Source organism: Oncorhynchus mykiss, chromosome 16 (genome assembly GCF_013265735.2).
Source record: "Oncorhynchus mykiss isolate Arlee chromosome 16, USDA_OmykA_1.1, whole genome shotgun sequence".
Lineage (NCBI taxonomy): Eukaryota > Metazoa > Chordata > Actinopteri > Salmoniformes > Salmonidae > Oncorhynchus > Oncorhynchus mykiss.
In genome coordinates, this window is record NC_048580.1 from 2783261 (window position 1) to 2799630 (window position 16370).

Consider the following 16370-nt stretch of genomic DNA (forward strand, 5'->3'; position numbering starts at 1 on the left):
CATACTTCTATCTGCAACGTACAGTACATACATACTTCTATCTGCAACGTACAGTACATACATACTTCTATCTGCAACGTACAGTACATACATACTTCTATCTGCAACGTACAGTACATACATACTTCTATCTCAACAGCATTCAACCACACAATAATAATAAGACATTTAATTTCCATAGCCCTTTTCATTACAGAGTAAACTCAAAGTTAAAGCGCTAGTCCGCTAACTACACACAACACCCACCTACCTATCAGCAACAGGTAAACTCCGATGACAGTCTCTCCCTGTTCCGACAGAGGAGGCTCCTTGTACAGCTGACTCAGGTTGTTATTCCTCCACGGAATGTTAGCTATCTTCATTGGATGTCTCAGTGGTGCTAGCTGTTCCATCTTCTCAACGTTCCAAAGGCCCGAATCCCTGTCAGTTCCGAGGAGCTTCTCTTCCCTTCTCTCTAGTCTTCATTCACTGAGATACTGCCTCGTGTGCCAAACGGAAACTCCTGACCCCTGCTTCCTCGTAAAGCCAGCTTAGAAATAAACACCAATGCCCTAAAGTTAGCCTACAGTGCAACTCATTACAGACCAATTGATAACGAGTAGCCGTGCCTGGTAATCCAATTTTTGTCTTAAGGACAAAACAGATGGAGATTTTGGAGTGGAATCCCAACCAATACGGGAAAAACTCAAGTAAGCCACTTCACTAGTACGAATGTAATTTGTTTAATTTATTTTAGCTTAAACTTATTTCTTTAAGCAGCCTACAAAATCTTCCCCAGCCAAAATAACAATTTATAATTCCAACAAGCCAATAACCAATTCATTAGCCTACTATGTAGACCAAGGTAGAGATATAAAACAGGTCTGGTTTTCTTTAAGCAATTATCAACTGTAATTAATTAGGCATTCTAGGTAAGCATAATATTAGGTGTAGGTTTAACCTAACACTATGACAAGTGATCATTGACACTCCTCAATCAACAGGTGCACATCAGCCTGGCCTGTCTGGTCTTTCACATCAGCCTGGCCTGTCTGGTCTTTCACATCAGCCTGGCCTGTCTGGTCTTCCACACCAGCCTGAGCTGTCTGATCTTTCACATCAGCCTGGGCTGTCTGGTCTTCCACACCAGCCTGGCCTGTCTGGTCTTCCACACCAGCATGGCCTGTCTGGTCTTCCACACCAGCCTGGGCTGTCTGGTCTTCCACATCAGCCTGGGCTGTCTGGTATTTCACATCAGCCTGGGCTGTCTGGTCTTTCACATCAGCCTGGGCTGTCTGGTCTTTCACATCAGCCTGGGCTGTCTGGTCTTTCACATCAGCCTGGAATGTCTGGTCTTCCACATCAGCCTGGGGTGTCTGGTCTTTCACATCAGCCTGGGCTGTCTGGTCTTCCACATCAGCCTGGGCTGTCTGGTCTTCCACATCAGCCTGGGCTGTCTGGTCTTTCACATCAGCCTGGGCTGTCTGGTCTTCCACACCAGCCTGGGCTGTCAGGTCTTCCACACCAGCCTGGGCTGTCAGGTCTTTCACATCAGCCTGGGCTGTCTGGTCTTTCACATCAGCCTGGGCTGTCTGGTCTTTCACATCAGCCTGGCCTGTCTGGTCTTTCACATCAGCCTTGCCTGTCTGGTCTTTCACATCAGCCTGGCCTGTCTGGTCTTCCACACCAGCCTAAGCTGTCTGATCTTTCACATCAGCCTGGGCTGTCTTGTCTTCCACACCAGCCTGGCCTGTCTGGTCTTCCACACCAGCCTGGGCTGTCTGGTCTTTCACACCAGCCTGGGCTGTCTGGTCTTCCACATCAGCCTGGCCTGTCTGGTCTTCCACACCAGCCTGGGCTGTCTGGTCTTCCACATCAGCCTGGGCTGTCTGGTCTTTCACATCAGCCTGGGCTGTCTGGTCTTTCACATCAGCCTGGGCTGTCTGGTCTTTCACATCAGCCTGGGCTGTCTGGTCTTTCACATCAGCCTGGAATGTCTGGTCTTCCACATCAGCCTGGGCTGTCTGGTCTTTCACATCAGCCTGGGCTGTCTGGTCTTCCACATCAGCCTGGGCTGTCTGGTCTTCCACATCAGCCTGGGCTGTCTGGTCTTTCACATCAGCCTGGGCTGTCTGGTCTTCCACACCAGCCTGGGCTGTCAGGTCTTCCACACCAGCCTGGGCTGTCAGGGCTTTCACATCAGCCTGGCCTGAAACACACTGCTGAGACAACTTTGGCCAGGATTCAATCAGAACAGTGGTAGATTCACATGATAGCGCGCTCTAAAGCTAATTTCCAAATGAGCCGACATATCAAGTGCATCCACAGGAACTATGCCTTTTAAAAGGTGCCGAAAAGGGGTGATCAGATTGAATCCAGGCTTTCATCTTACTTTTGCAATGAAACTGTTTCTGTGTGTTATACCCTGCTATTGCATTGACTCCAAGAACATAACCTTGTGTTTCTCTATAGCTGAATGATTTACAAAAAGCCATGGCCTTTTTTTTCACTGTGAATACAATTTTGGATAGAGTAGATATACACTCACCGGACAGTTTATTAGGTACACCACCCCGTTCACGAAAATGGTTCGCTCCTACAGACAGTGAGTCACATGGCTGTGACTTGCTATATAAAGCAGGCAGACATGGGTTGAGGCATTTAGTTACTGTTTGATTGAACGTTAGTCATACATGGTATGATTGTCGGTGCAAGGGGTACGGTTCCAGTACCTCAGAAAGCCTCCTGGGCTTTTCACGCACAACGGTGTTTAGGGTTTACCAAGAATGGTGTGACAAACTGAAAACATCCAGTCCTGTTGTAACGGCAGATTTCCTCCTCTTCGTCTGAAGAGGACTAAGGATCGGACCAAGATGCGGCGTGGTAAGTGTTCATGGCGATTTGAATAAGAAAAGCACTGAACACTGTGAAATACAAGAACAATAAACGAATATGTGAAATAACCAAACAGTACCGTGTGGAGACACACACACGGAAACAAACACCCACAAACCAACAGTGAAACCCAGGCTACCTAAATATGGTTCTCAATCAGGGACAACGATAAACAGCTGCCTCTGATTGAGAACCATATCAGGCCAAACACAGAAATAGAAAAAACATAGAAACACAAACATAGACTGCCCACCCCAACTCACGCCCTGACCATACTAAATAAAGACAAAACAAAGGAAATAAAGATCAAGAACGTGACAGTACCCCCCCCCCCCCCCAAAGGTGCGGACTCCGGCCGCAAAACCTGAACCTATAGGGGAGGGTCTTGGTGGGCCTCTGTCCGGGGTGGCGATTCTGGCATGGGACGTGGACCCCACTTCACCATAGTTCTAGTGCGCCTCTTCGCCCGCCTCCGTGGCCTCTTTAAAGCGTTGACCCTCGCCACTGACCTTGGACTGGGGATCCTAGACATGGGTTCCGAATAGACGCGGGATTCCGGCAGCGCTGGAGTGAAGGACGCCTCCGGCAGCGCCGGACAGGCGGGAGACTCCGGCAGCTCCGGAGTGAAGGGCGATTCTGACATCGCCTGGCTGACTGACGGCTCTGGCAGATCCTGGCTGACTGACGGCTCTGGCAGCTCCTGGCTGGCTGGCGGCTCTGGCAGCTCCTGGCTGGCTGGCGGCTCTGGCAGCTCCTGGCTGGCTGGCGGTTCTGGCAGCTCCTGGCTGGCTGGCGGCTCTGGCAGCTCCTGGCTGGCTGACGGCTCAGGACAGACTGGCGGCTCTAGCAGCTCCGGACAGACGGGAGACTCTAGCAGCTCAGGACAGGCGGGAGACTCTAGCAGCTCAAGACAGACGGGAGACTCTAGCAGCTCAGGACAGACGGGAGACGTTAGCAGCTCAGGACAGACGGGAGACGCTAGCAGCTCAGGACAGACGGGAGACGCTAGCAGCTCTGGACAGATGGGAGATTCTGGCAGCTCAGGACAGACAGGAGACTCTGGCAGCTCTGGACAGATGGGAGACTCTGGCAGCTCAGGACAGACAGGAGACTCTGGCAGTGCTGGAGAGGAGGAAGGCTCTGGCAGTGCTGGACAGGTGGGAGACCCTGTAGGCAGAAAACGGAGAGACAGCCTGGAGTGGGGGGCTGCCACCGGAGGGCTGGTGCGTGGAGGTGGCACTGGGTAGACCGGACCGTGCAGGCGCACTGGAGCTCTTGAGCACCGAGCCTGCCCAACCTTACCTGGTTGAATGTTCCCGGTAGCCAGGACAGTGCGGCGAGGTGGAATAGCCCGCGCTGGGCTGTGCTGGCAAACTGGGGACACCATGCGTAAGGCTGGTGCCATGTACGCTGGCCCAAGGAGATGCACTGGAGACCAGATGCATAGAGCCGGCTTCATGGCACCTGGCTCGATGCCCACTCTAGCCCGGCCGATACGAGGAGCTGAAATGTACCGCACCGGGCTATGCACCCGCACCGGGGACACCGTGCGCTCCACAGCATAACACGGTGCCTGCCCGGTCCCTCTCGCTCTCCGGTAAGCACAGGAAGTTGGCGCAGGTCTCCTACCTGGCTTCGACACACTCCCTGTGTGACCCCCCAATAATTTTTTGTGGCTGACTCTCGGGCTTCCAACCGCGCCGCCGTGCTGCCTCCTCATACCAGTGCCTCTCTGCCTTCGCTGCTTCCAGCTCTGATTTGGGGCGGCGATATTCCCCTGACTGTGCCCAGGGTCCTCTCCCGTCTAGAATTTCCTCCCAAGTCCATGAGTCCTGTGTCTTCGGCCGCTGTTGCTGCTGCCCATTACCACGCCACTTGGTCCTCTGTTGGTGGGTGTTTCTGTAACGTCAGATTTCCTCCTTCGTCTGAAGAGGAGTAAGGATCGGACCAAGATGCGGCGTGGTAAGTGTTCATGACGATTTTAATAAGAAAAGCACTGAACACTGTGAAATACAAAAACAATAAACGAATATGTGAAATCACCAAACCGAAACAGTACCGACAAACACACACATGGAAACAAACACCCACAAACCAACAGTGAAACCCAGGCTACCTAAATATGGTTCTCAATCAGGGACAACGATAAACAGCTGCCTCTGATTGAGAACCATATCAGGCCAAACACAGAAATATAAAAAAAACATAGAAACACAAACATAGACTGCCCACACCAACTCACGCCCTGACCATACTAAATAAAGACAAAACAAAGGAAATAAAAGTCAGAATGTGACACCTGTGGGGGAAAACAGCTCATTGATGAGAGCGGTCGAAGGAGAATATCAACAGGCGGGCCACAAACAGGCAAATAACGGCGCAGTACAACAGTGGTGTGCAGAACGGAAGCTCGGAAAGGACAACTTGCCAGTCCTTGTCACGAATGGGCTGTTGCAGCCAATCACCACACCGGGTTTCATTCCTATCATCTAAAAACAAGAAGAAGAAGCTCCAGATTCGTACATCATCAGAGTGCACATCTGAACTTTGTACACTTGGTTAGTTATTTTTGATCGAAACAAAACCACTATTCATTAAATACGAATACCGAACTTTCTTGTCCCGCAATCCCTATTAACAGACAAGTTGAAGCCTGCTTGACAGAGATGCTAAGCTGTAGTGTAGTTAGTATGTGTTAATAATTCCATATCTGGCCGTGTCTTATGACTTTAAATTCTTATTTCTTCTTATTTCATGTTTTCAGTCAGAAGAGAAACCCACATTTAAAATACAAGGCATTTTGGAAGTCAAATTGTTTACTGAACAAATCATGTAAGAATAGCAGGAACACCAGGACAAATCAAAATCATAACCGTACAGCTTAGAATCTCTGTTAGACATCAAGCTAACGAAGTTAGTCCCCGATGAGTTTTGCAATGGAGCCCTCTTCGTCTGGAGAGTTAAATGAACGGTTCCAGCGCTGTAGAAGCTGTGTCTACCACGCTTTGTTTCGGGAAAAACTGGATCACTCAGAGATCCTATGAGGTAATAGTTTGCTTGCCGAGGATTATAGGCTTGAGGTGGATTCCTTGATTACGCAGGTCGCCGGCCTACGTAAGAAACTGGGGAAGACGCAGAGTTGAATGTTTACATTTTCTATGCCGTTGGCTAGACGGCTTTTGCGCTTGTTGGATGCATCTCCGGCGTTTGTTGATATATCCGACTGACCGGTGTTGCCCCATCTGATAGTGGAGTCAAAGGAGCACAGCAAGAGAGGCAATCAATGATGGTCGCATGTCACGAGCCGTGGAAGCCGAAGAATGCGGCCTCCCACAAAGCAGTCTACACTCCCAACGAGAGGCCCGGAGAGGATACAAACAACAAATAGTTTAGCCGTCCTGGAGCCTGATATTCCTGCACTGTCTCTGGGGGTGCCTGTGTCCACGGCCTCAGTGCCTACAACTACGATTTCGAAGTCGACGTCGGCAACCTTTCGTCCCTGCTATGGATCAAGTAGGGCTTCTCCATCTGTCGGAGTCCTGTGCCAGGCGCCGGGAACAACGGGCTCAAGTTATCCTGACTCTCGCACATCCATAAAGGGTTCCCCAAATCCTGTGAAGCATGGGAGTGGGCGGATTTCCACTTCCTTCTTGCCAGCTGTGATTTTGGGCAGCTGCATGGTAAGAAATGTGACCATTCCTGGAGCAAAAACAATGTCCTTTCCCGGAGCTCGAGTAAATTACATTACTAAACTGCTCCCGAATGTACTACACCATGACATGGACATCGATTCTATTGTAGTCCATGTGGGTTTTAATGACATTATGAAGGGCAGCTCTGAACAGTTGAAACTTGATTTTTAAAGAGCTGATTGACTCTCTGCTATACACTAATAAAATACCCATCATTTCTGGCCCTGTGCTCTCTCTCTCATTGAACGCTTTAGGGAAAAACTGGATCACTCAGAGATCCTATGAGGTAATAGTTTGCTTGCCGAGGATTATAGGCTTGAGGTGGATTCCTTGATTACGCAGGTCGCCGGCCTACGTAAGAAACTGGGGAAGACGCAGAGTTGAATGTTTACATTTTCTATGCCGTTGGCTAGACGGCTTTTGCGCTTGTTGGATGCATCTCCGGCGTTTGTTGATATATCCGACTGACCGGTGTCAGGATTGTTTACTCTTCACAGCGTGATTATTGCAGCTCAATGGGTGTAATTTTTTGCTGCTGCTGACCAGGTGCATCCCCTCATGGCTACAGGAGGGTCCGACCCGGTACCAGATGGGTGTACCTAATAAACTGGCCACTGAGCGTTTCTTTCAGAAAACAAATCTGCTTTATTTGTGTCTTATTTCTAAGACACAAACATTCAAAGTATCAACCCCCTTCACAGTTCTAATCAAATACCAGTTAGAATATCAAACAAGACAAGACATATACCATACAGTAATGAATCATGGGTATTACACTCAACGTCAACAAAACAACGGAGATGATCGTGGACTTCAGGAAACAGCAGAGGGAGGGAGCACCCCCCCTATCCACATTGACGGGACAGTAGAGGAGAGGGTAGTAAGTTTTAAATTCCTCGGTGTCCACATCACAGACAAACTGAAATGGTCCAACCACACAGACAGCGTGGTGAGGAAGGTGGTGCAGCGCCTCTTCAACCTCAGGAGGCTGAAGAAATTCGGCTTGTCAACCAAAAACACTCACAAACTTCTACAGATGCACAATCGAGAGCATCCTGTCGGGCTGTATCCCCGCCTGGTACGGCAACCGCTCCGCCCACAACCACAGGGCTCTCCAGAGGGTAATGAGGTCTGCACAACGCATCACAGGGGGCAAACTATCTGCCCTCCAGGACACCTACGTCACAGGAAGGCCAAAAAGATCATCAAGGACAACAACCACCCGAGCCATTGCCTGTTCACCCCGCTATCATCCAGATGGCGAGGTCAGTACAGGTGCATCAAAGTAGGGACCGAGAGACTGAAAAACAGCAATTATTAGAAATATTTAACTTTCATACAATCACAAGTGTAACACATCAAAATAAAGCTGAACTTCTTGTGAATCCAGCCGCTGTGTCAGATTTCAAAAAGGCTTTACGGCGAAAGCAAACCATGCGATTATCTGAGGACAGCACCCCATCAAACAAACACATGACAATCATATTTCAACCCGCCAGGCGCGACACAAAACTCAGAAATAACTATATAATTCATGCATTACCTTCGAAAATGTTCTTAAATTCATGGGGACTACAGATGAAATGTAGCCGGCTGGCCAAATCTGCCATGACAAGTTGATCAATGCAGAAGGTGCCTGTCAAATAAAATACACACAAATCTGTTTCAAGCAAATCTGTTTCATTTGATACCTTTTCTTTGGAATTCGAGATTGAATTCCTGTCGTTGTTCCAGAGGCTTCAGGGAAGCGTCATGTTTGCCAGGATAAAGTCTTCTAAAAACAGACGCAGGGCACGACACCCTTCATTAGTTGTGTTGATTTATAACAGAAAAAATAATAAAGTGGTAGAAGTAGGCCACATATAAAAGACTGTTGGGGAAAGAGACATTTTGAATTTCTCCATAAGTTTTTGGAATCAAACTTTGATTCAATGTCTCATATTTTCCTATTTTTTCTCTCCTTCTTGCTTCCTTCTTCTCTTCTTCATTCTTTCTTGTCTCCTTCTTGTCTACTTCTTGTCTCCTTCTCTCCTTCACTCTTTCTTGTCTCCTTATTTTCTCCTTCTCTCCTTTCCTTTTTCTTTCGTCTCCTTCTTGTCTCCTTCTTTTCTCCTTCTCTCCTTCACTCTTTCTTGTCTCCTTCTTGTCTTCTTCTAGTCTCCTTCTTGTCTCCTTAATGTCTCTTTCTTCTCTACTTCTTCACTCCTTACCTCCTTCTTGTCTCCTTGTCTCCTTCACTCTTTCTGGTCTCCTTGTTTCCGTCTTGTTTCCTTCTTCTCTCTTTCACTCTTTCTTGTCTCCTTCTTATTGCCTCCTCTCCTTCCCGTCTCCTTCTTGTCTCCTTCACTCTTTCTTGTCTCCTTCTTGTCTCCTCTCCTCCTTCTCTTATTCTTGTCTCCTTCTCTCCTTCACTCTTTCTTGTCTCCTTCTTGTCTCCTCTCCTGCTCTTATTCTTCTCTCCTTCTCTCCTTCACTCTTTCGTCTCTCCTTCTTCTCTCCTTCTTCTCTCCTTCACTCTTTCTTGTCTCCTTCTTTTCTCCTTCTTCACTCCTTCTTCTCTCCTTCTTCTCTACTTGTTCTCTCCTTCTTCTCTCCTTCACTCTTTCTTGTCTCCTTGTCTCCTTCTTGTCTACTTCTTCTCTCCTCCTTCTCGTCTAATTCTTCTTCTCTCCTTCGTCTCTCCTTCTTCACTTCTTCACTCGTTCTTCTCTACTTCTTCTCTTCTTGTCTCCTTCTTCTCTCCTTCTTCTCTCCTTCACTCTTTCTTGTCTCTTTCTTGTCTCCTTCTTCATTCCTTCAGTCTTTCTTGTCTCCTTCTTGTCTCATTGTCTCCTCCTTCTCTCCTCCTTCACTCTTTCTTGTCTTCTTCTTGTCTCCTTCACTCATTCTTTTCTCCTTCTTGTCTCCTTCGTGTCTCCTTCTCTCCTTCTTGTCTCCTTGTCTCCTTCTTCTCTCCTTCTTCCCTCAATGGACAATGTGCCTGTCAAATAAAATACACACAAATCTGTTAGCTTCAATTTCATTTGATACCTTTTCTTTGGAATTCGAGATTGAATTCCTGTCGTTGTTCCAGAGGCTTCAGGGAAGCGTCATGTTTGCCAGGATAAAGTCTTCTACAAACAGACGCAGGGCACGACACCCTTCATTAGTTGTGTCGATTTATAACAGAAAAAACAATAAAGTTGTAGAAGTAGGCCACATATAAAAGACTGTTGGGGAAAGAGACATTTTGAATTTCTCCATAAGTGTTTGGAATCAAACTTTGATTCACGTTCCTTCTTCTCTCCTTGTCTCCTTGTCTTCTTCTCTTCTCCTTGTCTCCTTCTTGTCTCCTTCTTGTCTTCTTCTTCTCTCCATGCAGCACACCCACTTACAGTCCCACACCTCATCTCCCCATCCTCCCTCACTCCCCCTCTCCCATCCTACTTCCATCGACAGTGAGAGGCTGTGTGGTAACACACCTCCTGTTGGGGTAACCAGAGCCCCCCCGGCTTGCCCACCCCCACCCCCCGCTCTGCCCTGAGATCACAGTATACACCTTGTTTCCCTGTTCCCTCCTCCAGCCGTGTGTGTGTGTGTGTGTGTGTGTGTGTGTGTGTGTGTGTGTGTGTGTGTGTGTGTGTGTGTGTGTGTGTGTGTGTGTGTGTGTGTGTGTGTGTGTGTGTGTGTGTGTGTGTGTGTGTGTGTGTGTGTGTGTGTGTGTGTTACAGAGTGACTAGCTCCCCTGGCCCTGGTCTCGGGATGTGGAGGGAAAGGAAGGTCTCTTTCTGCCAGCCTTGGCTCTTCCAGACTCCACATCAAACCCTTCCTCTAAACCCTTCAACCCTGTAGAGAGACTGCCTCTTTCTTACACACACTCTGCCTGGAGAGAGAGCTGTAGCAGAGAGAAGTGACCCTGACTGTCACCCATCCAGAAGTAGCTAACACTGCTCACAGTCATCCCTGGGCCCTGCCTTCACCCCACTACCCTCACTCAGCCCCAGAGTCCTGCTGCAACCTTTCAGGACTGCAGGGTCCCTGTGTATTTGTGTGTGTGTTGTGTTGTGTTGTGGTGTGGTTGAACTGCATAATGTGATAATGGTTGTGGGAGAAACAACACACAGCACAGCAGCCTGTCTATATGTTAACCAGTCTATATGTTAACCAGCCTGGATGTTAACCAGTCTAGATGTTAACCAGTCTAGATGTTAGCAGTCTAGATGTTAACCAGTCTAGATGTTAACCAGTCTGGATGTTAACCAGTCTGGATGTTAACCAGTCTAGATGTTAACCAGTCTAGACGTTAACCAGTCTGGATGTTAACCAGTCTAGATGTTAACCAGTCTAGACGTTAACCAGTCTGGATGTTAACCAGTCTAGATGTTAACCAGTCTAGACGTTAACCAGTCTGGATGTTAACCAGTCTGGATGTTAACCAGTCTAGATCTTAACCAGTCTGGATGTTAACCAGTCTAGACGTTAACCAGTCTGGATGTTAACCTGTCTAGATGCTAACCAGTCTGGATGTTAACCTGTCTAGATGTTAACCCATGTAGATGTTAACCAGTCTAGATGTTAACCTGTCTAGATGCTAACCAGTCTGGATGTTAACCTGTCTAGATGTTAACCCATGTAGATGTTAACCAGTCTGGATGTTAACCAGTCTAGACGTTAACCAGTCTAGATGTTAACCAGTCTAGACGTTAACCCATTTAGATATTAACCAGTCTAGATGTTAACCCATTTAGATGTTAACCAGTCTAGATGTTAACCAGTCTAGATGCTAACCAGTCTGGATGTTAACCCATTTAGATGTTAACCAGTTTAGATGTAAACCAGTCTAGATGTTAACCAGTCTAGATGTAAACCAGTCTAGATGTTAACCAGTCTAGACGTTTACCAGCCTGGATGTTAACCAGTCTAGATGTTAACCAGTCTATATGTTAACCAGTCTAAATGTAAACCAGTCTGGATGTTAACCAGTCTAGATGTTAACCAGTCTGGATGTTAACCAGTCTAGATGTTAACGAGCCTGGATGTTAACCAGTCTAGATGTTAACCAGTCTAGATGTTAACCAGTCTAGATGTTAACCAGTCTAGATGTAAACCAGTCTAGACGTTAACCAGTCTAGATGTTAACCAGTCTAGATGTAAACCAGTCTAGATGTTAACCAGTCTAGATGTAAACCAGTCTAGATGTTAACTAGTCTAGACGTTAACCAATCTGGATGTTAACCAGTCTAGATGTAAACCAGCCTGGATGTTAACCAGTCTAGATGTTAACCAGTCTAGACGTTAACCAGTCTGGATGTTAACCAGTCTGGATGTTAACCAGTCTAGATGTAAACCAGTCTAGATGTTAACCAATCTGGATGTTAACCAGTCTAGATGTTAACCAGTCTAGATGTTAACGAGCCTGGATGTTTACCAGTCTAGATGTAAACCAGTCTAGATGTTAACCAGTCTGGATGTTAACCAGTCTGGAAGTTAACCAGTCTAGATGTAAACCAGTCTAGATGTTAACCAGTCTGGATGTTAACCAGTCTGGAAGTTAACCAGTCTAGATGTAAACCAGTCTAGATGTTAACATAAAATGTACAAATTACAACAAAAGATATTACATTTAATAAAATATAATGCATAAAAATGAGAGTTATATATTGAAAAGACACTCGTACACCTTTCAAACCAAGAGGCCCTTTAGCATCCGGGCCAACTTTTTGCTCACTTTTCTTTATAAATGACTTATTTCCCGCCAACCGACCTAGTAAAGAATGCGTCAAAATTCAGCCTAAATGTAGCCGCACTAAGGAGGCAGCATCGGCACTCTCTATATGCTCTTAAATGCTGTTAACCAGTCTGGATGTTAACCAGTCTGGATGTTAACCAGTCTAGATGTTAACCAGTCTAGACGTTAACCAGTCTGGATGTTAACCAGTCTAGATGTTAACCAGTCTAGACGTTAACCAGTCTGGATGTTAACCAGTCTAGATGTTAACCAGTCTAGACGTTAACCAGTCTGGATGTTAACCAGTCTGGATGTTAACCAGTTTAGATCTTAACCAGTCTGGATGTTAACCAGTCTAGACGTTAACCAGTCTGGATGTTAACCTGTCTAGATGCTAACCAGTCTGGATGTTAACCTGTCTAGATGTTAACCCATGTAGATGTTAACCAGTCTAGATGTTAACCTGTCTAGATGCTAACCAGTCTGGATGTTAACCTGTCTAGATGTTAACCCATGTAGATGTTAACCAGTCTGGATGTTAACCAGTCTAGACGTTAACCAGTCTAGATGTTAACCAGTCTAGACGTTAACCCATTTAGATATTAACCAGTCTAGATGTTAACCCATTTAGATGTTAACCAGTCTAGATGTTAACCAGTCTAGATGCTAACCAGTCTGGATGTTAACCCATTTAGATGTTAACCAGTTTAGATGTAAACCAGTCTAGATGTTAACCAGTCTAGATGTAAACCAGTCTAGATGTTAACCAGTCTAGACGTTTACCAGCCTGGATGTTAACCAGTCTAGATGTTAACCAGTCTATATGTTAACCAGTCTAAATGTAAACCAGTCTGGATGTTAACCAGTCTAGATGTTAACCAGTCTGGATGTTAACCAGTCTAGATGTTAACGAGCCTGGATGTTAACCAGTCTAGATGTTAACCAGTCTAGATGTTAACCAGTCTAGATGTTAACCAGTCTAGATGTAAACCAGTCTAGACGTTAACCAGTCTAGATGTTAACCAGTCTAGATGTAAACCAGTCTAGATGTTAACCAGTCTAGATGTAAACCAGTCTAGATGTTAACTAGTCTAGACGTTAACCAATCTGGATGTTAACCAGTCTAGATGTAAACCAGCCTGGATGTTAACCAGTCTAGATGTTAACCAGTCTAGACGTTAACCAGTCTGGATGTTAACCAGTCTGGATGTTAACCAGTCTAGATGTAAACCAGTCTAGATGTTAACCAATCTGGATGTTAACCAGTCTAGATGTTAACCAGTCTAGATGTTAACGAGCCTGGATGTTTACCAGTCTAGATGTAAACCAGTCTAGATGTTAACCAGTCTGGATGTTAACCAGTCTGGAAGTTAACCAGTCTAGATGTAAACCAGTCTAGATGTTAACCAGTCTGGATGTTAACCAGTCTGGAAGTTAACCAGTCTAGATGTAAACCAGTCTAGATGTTAACATAAAATGTACAAATTACAACAAAAGATATTACATTTAATAAAATATAATGCATAAAAATGAGAGTTATATATTGAAAAGACACTCGTACACCTTTCAAACCAAGAGGCCCTTTAGCATCCGGGCCAACTTTTTGCTCACTTTTCTTTATAAATGACTTATTTCCCGCCAACCGACCTAGTAAAGAATGCGTCAAAATTCAGCCTAAATGTAGCCGCACTAAGGAGGCAGCATCGGCACTCTCTATATGCTCTTAAATGCTTCATGGTTGCTAGGCAGCGCCCGTAACTACAAACACCCTGGCGGTTGTACATTTTTCTAGGCATGTCACCTCTCCCATCTCTTCCATGGAGCACACCGCGTTACTTGTTCTCCCCAATTTCGTGGTATCCAATTGTTTGTAGTTTCTGTCTTGTCTCATCGCTACAACTAATTGTTTGTAGTTTCTGTCTTGTCTCATCGCTACAACTCCGGTACGGACTCAGGAGAGACAAAGGTCGAAAGCCATGCGTCCTCCGAAACACAACCCAACCAAGCTGCACTGCTTCTTATTAACACAGCGCGCGTCCAACCCGGAAGCCAGCCAGACCAATGTGTCGGAGGAAACACCGTGCACCTAGCGACCTGGTCAGCGTGCACTGCGCCCAGCCCGCCACAGGAGTCGCTAGTGCGCGATGAGACAAGGATATCCCTACCAGCCAAACCCTCCATAACCCGGACGACGCTAGGCCAATTGTGCGTCACCCCATGGACCTCCCGGTCGGCTGCGACAGAGCCTGGGCTCGAACCCAGTCTCTGGTGGCACAGCTAGCACTGCGATGCAGTGCCTTAGAAAGGTTTTGTCGTGCCCTCTTCACAACTGTCTTGGTGTGTTTGGACCATGATAGTTTGTTGGTGATGTGGACACCAAGGATCTTGAAGCTCTCAACCTGCTCCACTACAGCCCCGTCAATGTTAATGGGGGTTTGTTCAGCCCGCCTTTTCCTGTAGTCCACGATCAGCTCCTTTGTCTTGGTCACATTGAGGGAGAGGTTGTTGTCCTGGCACCACACTGTTCGCTGATCACTGTTGTGTCGTCAGCAAACTAACCTCTGGTGGCAGAACATTCCACGATGACATGGCTCTGTGCATAACTGAGCGACACGTTAAATCAGTTTTTGGTTTGGGTACCATGAAGAATCTCTTAGTGGCATGTTTGGTAGGGTATGCTGATAGATTATATTAGTGGTTAGGTATTTTCAACACACAAATGTTTCTTAAAAAGACTAGAAGGGAAGTAGTCAATTTCTGCTCAAACATGAAGGACTACCACGCATGTTTTTGATGTTAGTTCTGTGTGTGCAGTTAAGTGCAAGGTGTGCTGCTCTGTTTGTTTTGAGCAAAGCTGCAGCTTTTCTAGGTCTTTTTTTTCTTCTGCACCTGACAGAAATCAAGATGGGACAAGATCAGACCATTTACTACTAGTACAGTCGATCTTCGTGTCAAAAAACGCATAACATATTTTTATCAGACGTTCCTCTCCCCCATCTTCATAACAACTTTGTCAATATAACTTGACCATGATAACTGACCATCCAATGTTCCTCCTAGGAGTTCGGCTACTTCAACGTGTTCAATGGTCACACCCTTTATACACACCTCCAGTTGAGGTGTAGGTCTGTGAGGAATGCTTTGAACCAAATACAATGATTTTGGTTTTAGATGTATTTAAGACCAATTTATTGGTATCCATTCTGACACTGACTGTAACTCCTTGCCAAGAGTCTGTGAGCTCACTGGCTGTAGGTGCTGATGTGTAGAGTGTGCAATCATCAGCAAACATAGTTTAGCTTCTTCTAAGACAAGTGACAAATGGTTTTGTGAGAATGGAGAAGAGTAATGTCCCAAGGCAACTGCCCTGAGGGATACCGCACAGTACATATCTGATGTTAGAGAAACTTCCATCGAAGAATACTCTCTGAGTAAGTGAGGTTTTTTCAATAATAATTTATGATCAATTGCATCAAAGGCTGCACTGAAATCTGACCATTGTTTTTTATGTACTTTATCTAGTTTTTATAACGTGTCATTATTTTGTTGTTAAGTTTAATCACAAAATATCTCAATTGACAGTCTGTCAACCAATCAGATGAGCAGCCTGACTTGTTGGCCACCTCGTTACACCACGTGTAACACTCATTCCTTCGATGATAAACGCAAATTCGACCATCACCCCTGGTGAGACAAAACCTTGACTTGTTAGTGAAGAGCACTTTTTGCCAGTCCCGTTTGGTCCAGAGACGGTGGGTTTGTGCCCATAGGCGACATTGTTGCCAGTGATGTTTGGTGAGGACCTGCCTTACAACAGGCCTACAAGCCCTCAGTCCAGCCTCTCTCAGGCTATTGCGGACAGCCTGAGCACTGATGGAGGAATTGTTCATTCCTGGTATAACTCGGACAGTTGTTGTTGCCATCCTGTACCTGTCCCGCGGGTGTGATGTTCGGATGTACCGATCCTGTGCAGGTGTTGTTACACGTGGTCTGCCAATGCGAGAATGATCAGCTGTCCGTCCTGTCTCCCTGTAGCGCTGTCTTAGGCGTCTCACAGTACGGACAATGTAATTCATTGCCCTGGCCACATCTGCAGT